This window comes from Microcebus murinus, chromosome 13 (assembly GCF_040939455.1).
Source record: "Microcebus murinus isolate Inina chromosome 13, M.murinus_Inina_mat1.0, whole genome shotgun sequence".
Classification (NCBI taxonomy): domain Eukaryota; kingdom Metazoa; phylum Chordata; class Mammalia; order Primates; family Cheirogaleidae; genus Microcebus; species Microcebus murinus.
Window position 1 is genome coordinate 55,395,997 of NC_134116.1, and position 7,837 is coordinate 55,403,833.

A 7,837-nucleotide genomic window follows, 5' to 3' on the forward strand; every position below is an offset into this window, starting at 1 on the left:
AAAATTATTATGCCTGGTGACATGGTAGCCATCCTAACATAGTAGCAGAATGAATTACATGTTTGTGATGATGCTAGTACAAACAAAACTACTGCGCTGCCAGTAGCATAAAAGTATAGCGCATGCAATTATATATAGCACATAATACTTGATAATGTTAATAAATGACTATGTTAGTGGTTTATGTATTAATGTTTATTGTACTATACTTAGTATTCTTTTAGAGAGTATTCCTACAAGCCCCATTCATGATAAGTGCCCTCTGAATGTTACAGGTGTATCATTTTTTATCTTTTATACCATGTTTTTACTATACTTTTCTAACATAGTTAGAATACTTTTTCTAAGCATATGTTTAGATACTATAGTTTGTTTAGATACACAAACTATGTTTAGATACACAAACTGTGTTTAGATACACAAAACTTGCCATTGCATTATGATTGTCTATGGATTTTAGTACAGTAAGATGCTGTACAGATGTGTAGCCTAGGCGCAATAGGCTCTCCCATATATAATAGCTTAGGTGTGTAGCAGGCTATCCCTACTATGTTTGTGTAAGTACACTCTGTGATGTTCACACAACACAGAAATTGCCTAACAGTGCATTTATCAGAACACAATCCTGTCAAGTGATGGATAACTATATTCTTTACTATTACTTTTCTTTCAATTTCTGAGAATTTTTTCTAATTTTTATTCTTTTTTTTCAGCATATTACATCTTTATGAATATAGATGCAAAAATTTTTAACAAAATCCTAGCAAACCAAATTCAGGTGCTTATCAAAAAAAATAATCCATCACGAAAAAGTGGGCTTCATCCCAGAGATGCAGGAATGGTTCAACATATGCAAATCTATAAATGAAATTCAACACATAAATAGAAATAAAAATAAAGACCATATGATTCTCTCAATAGATACAAAAAAAGCATTCAAAAAAATTCAGCACCAGTTTATGATAAGGGCACTTAACAGAATAGGCATAGACGAGACTTACCTAATAATGATACAAGCCATATATAACAAACTCACAGCCAATATCATACTGAATGAGGAAAAATTGAAAGTATTCCCGCTTAGAACTGGACACAGACAAGGTTGCCCTCTATCACCACCTCTATTCAACATAATGCTGGAAGTCCTGGATATAGCAATCAGACAAGAGAAGGAAATCAAGGGCATTCAAATGAGGGCAGAAGAGGTCAAACTATCACTGTTTGCTATTGATATGATTTTATATTTAATTTTTTATTCTTCCCATCACAGCCCATTTCTACCACTCTTTTATATTCTTATTCTATACTTCATTATTTTGCTTCTTAGCTTCATTCACTGTCAAATACAGAAGTCTGTGCTTGCTTACTAATACAAAACCAAGACCTGAGCCTTAAAGCTATCAGTTTGTGATTGCAAAATAAGTGCCTAGATATCCATGGAACGTATTCTCGGGGGATCAAGCTTAAAACCACTGGAAAGAATAAGGCATCATGTAGAAAGAGTTGGGCCAGAAAAAATGGAGTTAAGCCTGATGTGGGTAGCAAAGATTGGGCTGAGATAAATTCAGGTCCTATGAAAAAGACATAGGATATAGTCTAACTATGTTTGCTGAAATTCTATAAAATGAGTGAATACCCCTTTTTCTTCCAGTTTTTGAGATCCAGTATACCATTCTGTCATCTTCTGCTATGATTTCCTTCCCTTCCCAGCTCCTATAGAAATTATTTTCTGAATCAAAAGTTGCCCAACTGTAGCTCATGGGCCAAAATCCAGCCCACCGTCTGTTTTTGTGAATGAAGTTTCATTTTAAACAAAGTCACATCATTAGTTTACTTATGGTCTGTGACTACTTTTGTACTACAAGAGCCAGGTTGAATAGTTGTAACAGAGGCCATTTGGCCCACAAGGCATAAAGTATTTATTTTCTAGCCCTTTGAAATAACGTTCGCCTGATCTTAAAACCTGGTTATATAATTATGACATGTTGCCTTTTAATACTATTTTTCATGGAGTTTATTCCTCTCCAGTGAAATTGTTGGCCTTTTTGAGTAGGTGTCAGTATCCCTAAACAATGGCAAGGAGGGCTTAAACAATAAATACTCAAGTTCTAGGAGTTTAGAAATTATATCTTATTCATTGCTGTACCTTCAGTATCTTGCATTGTATCAAGTGCATGGCAGATGTGAAAAAAATAAAAATAAATGAATGACTGTTGGTTATAGAGCTTGAGAGAGAGCTAAAATATTTGATTTTAAGGACATAGCCTACATACACACATTGAGTCAGTTATAGTCACAATGCCAAACCTAACATTAATTTATAAAATCAAGTGGTAAACTTTAAGCATGGAGTTGATGGGTCATTTAACCAATAGGTCCTGACTTATTATATTTCATGATAACTGTATTCACATAAATGAGCATTCAGATGTAGTCTATTTCCTCTAAACAATAAAAATTCTTCAATAGATAATATTTATTCTTTTAGACAAAAATTTCAAGACTTAGTTCCAACTTAAAACTAATTTAATCTCCAAAAATATACAAAGCTCACCAGAAGAGGACTTAATTGTTAGAAAAGTAATACAGATTTTTTGCCTCTTAATTGTTATTTTATTTTTTATTACCTTGCCTAGGCTCATACCATACCTTTTCTCATGCTGATTTACAGGACCTGAAAATGAAGTTAAAATAACATTCCAAAGGCTGGAAATGTGCAAGATTCTGGCTTTATAGAGGAAATATCAAAACATTTAGATATTTGTTGATTGTTTAAGAGAGTGCATATCAAAATAAGAGTCAGTCTGGCATTCTAGGAAAGAATTTTGTCTCTTTTTTTTCCTTTTTCTGGCTTTCTGATATTATTTTTCAGAAAAATAATATTTTTATGAAAGTTATAGGCCAAGATAGATTCTCTGATACTGTTGTGTTACACCAGTCTACAACTAGGCAGTACCATGATGCTCTAGTGTGTTGTTAAGCAGACCTTTAGCAAACATCCTAACATCTACACTCCTTCTTCTCTGCCCACGTGCATTTGGGCCACTTCAGCTGATCGCCTAGCAGCTGTTTCAACATCCTGCTGTCATTCATCCTCCACGTGTATCCAGCCCAGTGGAGCTATATTAAAGCGAGCAGGGCTTCACTGCAGAGAGATTGGCTGCCTGCCAGGACTTCGTTATTAGTGATCCTTCTTACTGTTCATGTTTCATAGGCTCTTGAGTGACACTGAATCAGGTTTTTAAGATACTCGATGGAGAGTTGTGGTAAGCCCTCATTTCACTAACTCTGCTTTATAGACACCAAGCTTGACTGGTGACAAGTACGTTCTCTGCACAAAGCAAACGTGTGTACCTATAACCTGGTATTTTGAATTCTGTACACTAAGATGACTTGGCAAGGATGATGGTGAGTGCACCTGCTTCGCAGAAGAAAAATACCTAATCACAGTCCTGAATAACATTATGTTTAACTATTATAACATTGAAGATTTTCTTCACAAGAGAAACTAGAGGTATTAGTACCTACTCGATTCATGTCAACCAAACACTTATTTTCCAATCTATTATTTTAACAACCAAGAAATTTGCATTTTAGTTGGACAATGTTTTCATCTTATATAATAATTTAAATTTATTAGCAAATTTAGGAAAAAACTTGGCAGAACATAAAATCAAACAGAAATATATTCTGGAATTCATTTTAATTTTATTTATAACATTTATTTTTTAAACAAATAAATATGAAGATCAAAAAAGCAGAAATAGAAGCTTTGAAGTGCTTTCTTTGCCTGAATTTTGGCCCTGTAGGAAATAAGCATTCATAAATGGAGATTATAATCTAGTTCTATAATCTAGTTTGCCAAATCGTCACCTAGAAGATTACATTAAGCAACAGAATTTGAATAATGTTAAATATGAGACATATTTTAGCATTATCTACTCTAACTTTCTCACATTTCAAATGAGAATAAAATCAAGCTATGAATTCAATGGGAGACACTTAGTAGCACACTTACTTCTACAACTCTTTTCATTCTACCTTACCACTGAAAGGATATGAGCTTTTGCTTCAGACACGAAAGTCCTCAGAATTACTCCTCACCATCCACTTCTCCTCCCCAATTTGTATTCTTTCTTTCTAAAATGCCACATTCATTCTACCCTTTATTATATGTAAACTAGACAGAGACGCCAATGAATTTCACTTTTCTGTAGCTTTTGGCTAGGTGACATTATAAACACTCAATAAGACTAATGACTGAGTCCCAGAAAACACTGTCTGCCTTCTTGCTTCCCTTCAAGTATCAGAAAGGTCATGCGTAGTGAGAAGCACATGGTATAAGAATAAAAGTACAGGACAAGGGGTCAAAAAACCTGGATCTTAGAACTAATTATTTTATCAATTGTGTAATCTGCACACATCTGAACCTCATTTGTATCATCTATAAAATATAAATAACACCTGTCTCATAGAATTACTAATTTAATGAAATCATTCACTTATTAAAACTTATCAAAAAAGTATTATTCATTAAGGATTGTTCCAGATATAGGAGTTATTGTAGTAAACAAAACAAATACAAATCTCTATTCATAAAGCTTTTATTCCAGTGAATAAATCAGATGAGAATCATAACAAATGCTTCAATTACATAGTATGCTAGGATATAATAAATGGCTATAGATAAATTTAAAGCAGAGTAAGGAGGTTAGAACATGCTGGGGAACGAGAGGTCAATAGGGTAGAGTAGTTAGGGTAAGATTCAATGAGGAGGTAGCAATAGCAAGAAGCAGGAGGTGAGAGAGCTAGCCATGTGGCTATCTAGAAATTGATAGGTCCAGGCAGACAAAATATTTGTTGCAAAACACTAAGCCAGAAATCAACTTATCCTACACTAGGAAGAATGAGGAAGATAGTACACATTGACTAATGTGGAATGGAAAGTATAGGAGATTAAGTCAGAGACAGTTGGAGCCAGATAATTTAGGCCTTGAGAAAATTGTAAAGCCATTCATTTTACATTAAGTAAAACAAGGAGTTAGTAAAAAGAGTTTGATTTGGGGGCATGACATGGTCTGGCTCATTTAGAATGTTTCATTGTAGCTTCTTTAAGAAAATAGATCAAGATCAGGATGGGAGCCAAACTGAAGGAGTTGGAAGAAGAGAAGCCAGTTGAGATAACTTAAATCATTGAAGAGAGATATAGTATCTCAACATAGGATGAATGAAGTCAGTGGCATTGAAGAGAAGTATTTTAACCATTTATGTTTGAAGGTAGAGCCTAATTTCTACAGAGCTTAATTTCTACAGATTGGATGGAATCATAAAAGAATGAGTCATGACATCAAGAGTTTTGGACTGAGAAACTGGAAGAAAAGAATACCAGTCACTGAGATCAGGTACTGATGGTAAAGTCAGTTGAAGATGAAGAATTCAATTTGAACATGGTGAGGAAAAAAAACAAAATTGAAGAACTTATACTTTCTAATTTCAAAATATATTGAAGCTATAATAATCAAAATGGTATAGTACTGGCATAAAACAGATTTATTGATGAAAGGAACAAAATAGAAAGCACATAAATAAACCCTTTTATATATAATCAAATGATCTTCAACTAGTGGACCAGGACACTTGATGAGAAAAGGACAGTCTGTTCAACAAATAGTGTTGGGAAAACTGGATATCCACATGCAAAAGAATGAACGGAGATTCTTTTTATACACCATATGCAAAAATTAACTAAATGCGGATGAAAGACCTAAACCTAAGACCTCAAACTATAAATCTCCTAGAAAACATAAGTGAAAACTTCAGGACATTAGACTTGTCAATGATTTATTGGCTATGACAGAAAAAGCACAAGCAGAAAAAGAAATATAGACAAACTGGACATCAAACTTAAAAATATTTGTGAATCATAAGACACAATTAACAGAGTAAAATGGTAACCCACAGAATGAAAGCAAATATTTTAAAAGCATATATCTGATAAAGGGTTAACCTAGTATATTAATATAAAGAACTCCTATTACTCACAATAAACAAAAAATTTAAATAACTCAATTAAAAATGGGCAAAAGACTTAAAAGGATATTTTCTTAAAGATGATATACAGAAAGTCAACAAGCATATGAAAAGATGCTCAACATCATTGTTCATCAAAGAAATGCAAATCCAAACCACAGTGAGATATCACCTCATACCCATTAGGATGGCTACTGTAAAAAGCCAAAATAAAACAGAAAATAGCACGTGTTTGTGGGGTTGTCTAAAAATTAGAATTTTTGTGCATTGTTGGTGGGATTGTAAAATGGTGCAAGCATCTGGGGAAAAGTATGGAGATTTCTCAAAAAACTAAAAATAGAATTATCATATGATCCAGTAATTCTACTTCTGGGCATATATCAAAAAAATTGAAAGCAGGGTATCGAAAAGATATTTACACACCTATGTTCAATATACACACTATTCAGAATAGCCAAGAGGCAGAAGCAACCTAAATGTCCATTGACAGATGAATGAAAAAAAATGAAGTATATATACACAATGAAATATTATTCAACTTTGAAAAGTAAGGAAATTCGTCATATACTACAACATAGATGGAGCTTAAATGAAGCTTAAAGACGTATGCTTAGTGAAATCAGCCAGTCACAAAAAGATAAATATAATATAGTCAAATTCATAGAAACAGAAAGTAGAATGGTAGTATCCAGAGGTTGTGGGGAGGGGCTAATGGAAAGTTGATTAATGATTAATGATTATAGAGTTTCATATTTGCAAGACAAAAAGGTTCTGGATATCTTTTTAACAACAATGTAAATACTATGTAAATATAGTTCCTATATAAAAACAACCATCTAGAAAATATAATGGAAGTAAAGTGATCATCTTTAATAGTAACAGTATAAGATGAACTACCTAAGCAAAATCATAAAAAGAAATGTAGATGATCTAAATAAAGATGCAATGGGAGACTTAAAGAATACTTGACTAGAAAGGTATACATTTCCCTTGAATCTCTAATATAAAGATATCAGTTTTCCATAAAGTAATCATAAATTTAGTACAACAGTGATAAAAATGACCCAAAGTACTTTTATTTGCAACCAAGCAAGTTATATACAGAGTTTATTTTGAATAAAAATCTTCTAAGAATTGCCAAGAAAATTCCTTAAAAGGATAATAATGAGTAGGAATTAGCCTTGTAAGATATTATATTATGCATATAGTTTTAGAAACTAAAGCAACTGGAAACTTGTACATAAATATAATGGGAAATCAATGAAACAGCAGAAACAATCCAGAAATCAGTGCCCAATAGAAATTTATTGTTGAAAAAAAGGTTACATTACAATTCCTGAAGAAATCCTTTTTGAATAAAATTTGGAAAACTTGCTATTTGCAAAAAAAACTGAACTCTATATTACTTCTTAAACAAAATGAACTCCAAGTGAAAAAACAATAGTTCAACAGAAAAATTGAAAAGTATTATAATTAAATTTGAAGTTTCTTCCATAACATTACAGTGAGAAAATCTTATAATGTGAAATTAAGATATCATAAAATAAAATGCAGATAAATTGGACTACAGAATTTTTAAAATTTTTGCCTGAAGGGTATTATTATTCAAAATAAAAGTCAGTAACATAGTAAATAAGATATTAGGACATGTGAAAGGCAAAAATTTAGTTCTTAATCTTTTATAATGAGCAATTACAAATTAATGAAAATCTGTGAAAATTCCTATAGCAAAACAGGCAAAGGATATGAAAAGATAGAGCATATAGAAAAATAAGTACAAAAGATTTGAAAGTATATAAAAAATATA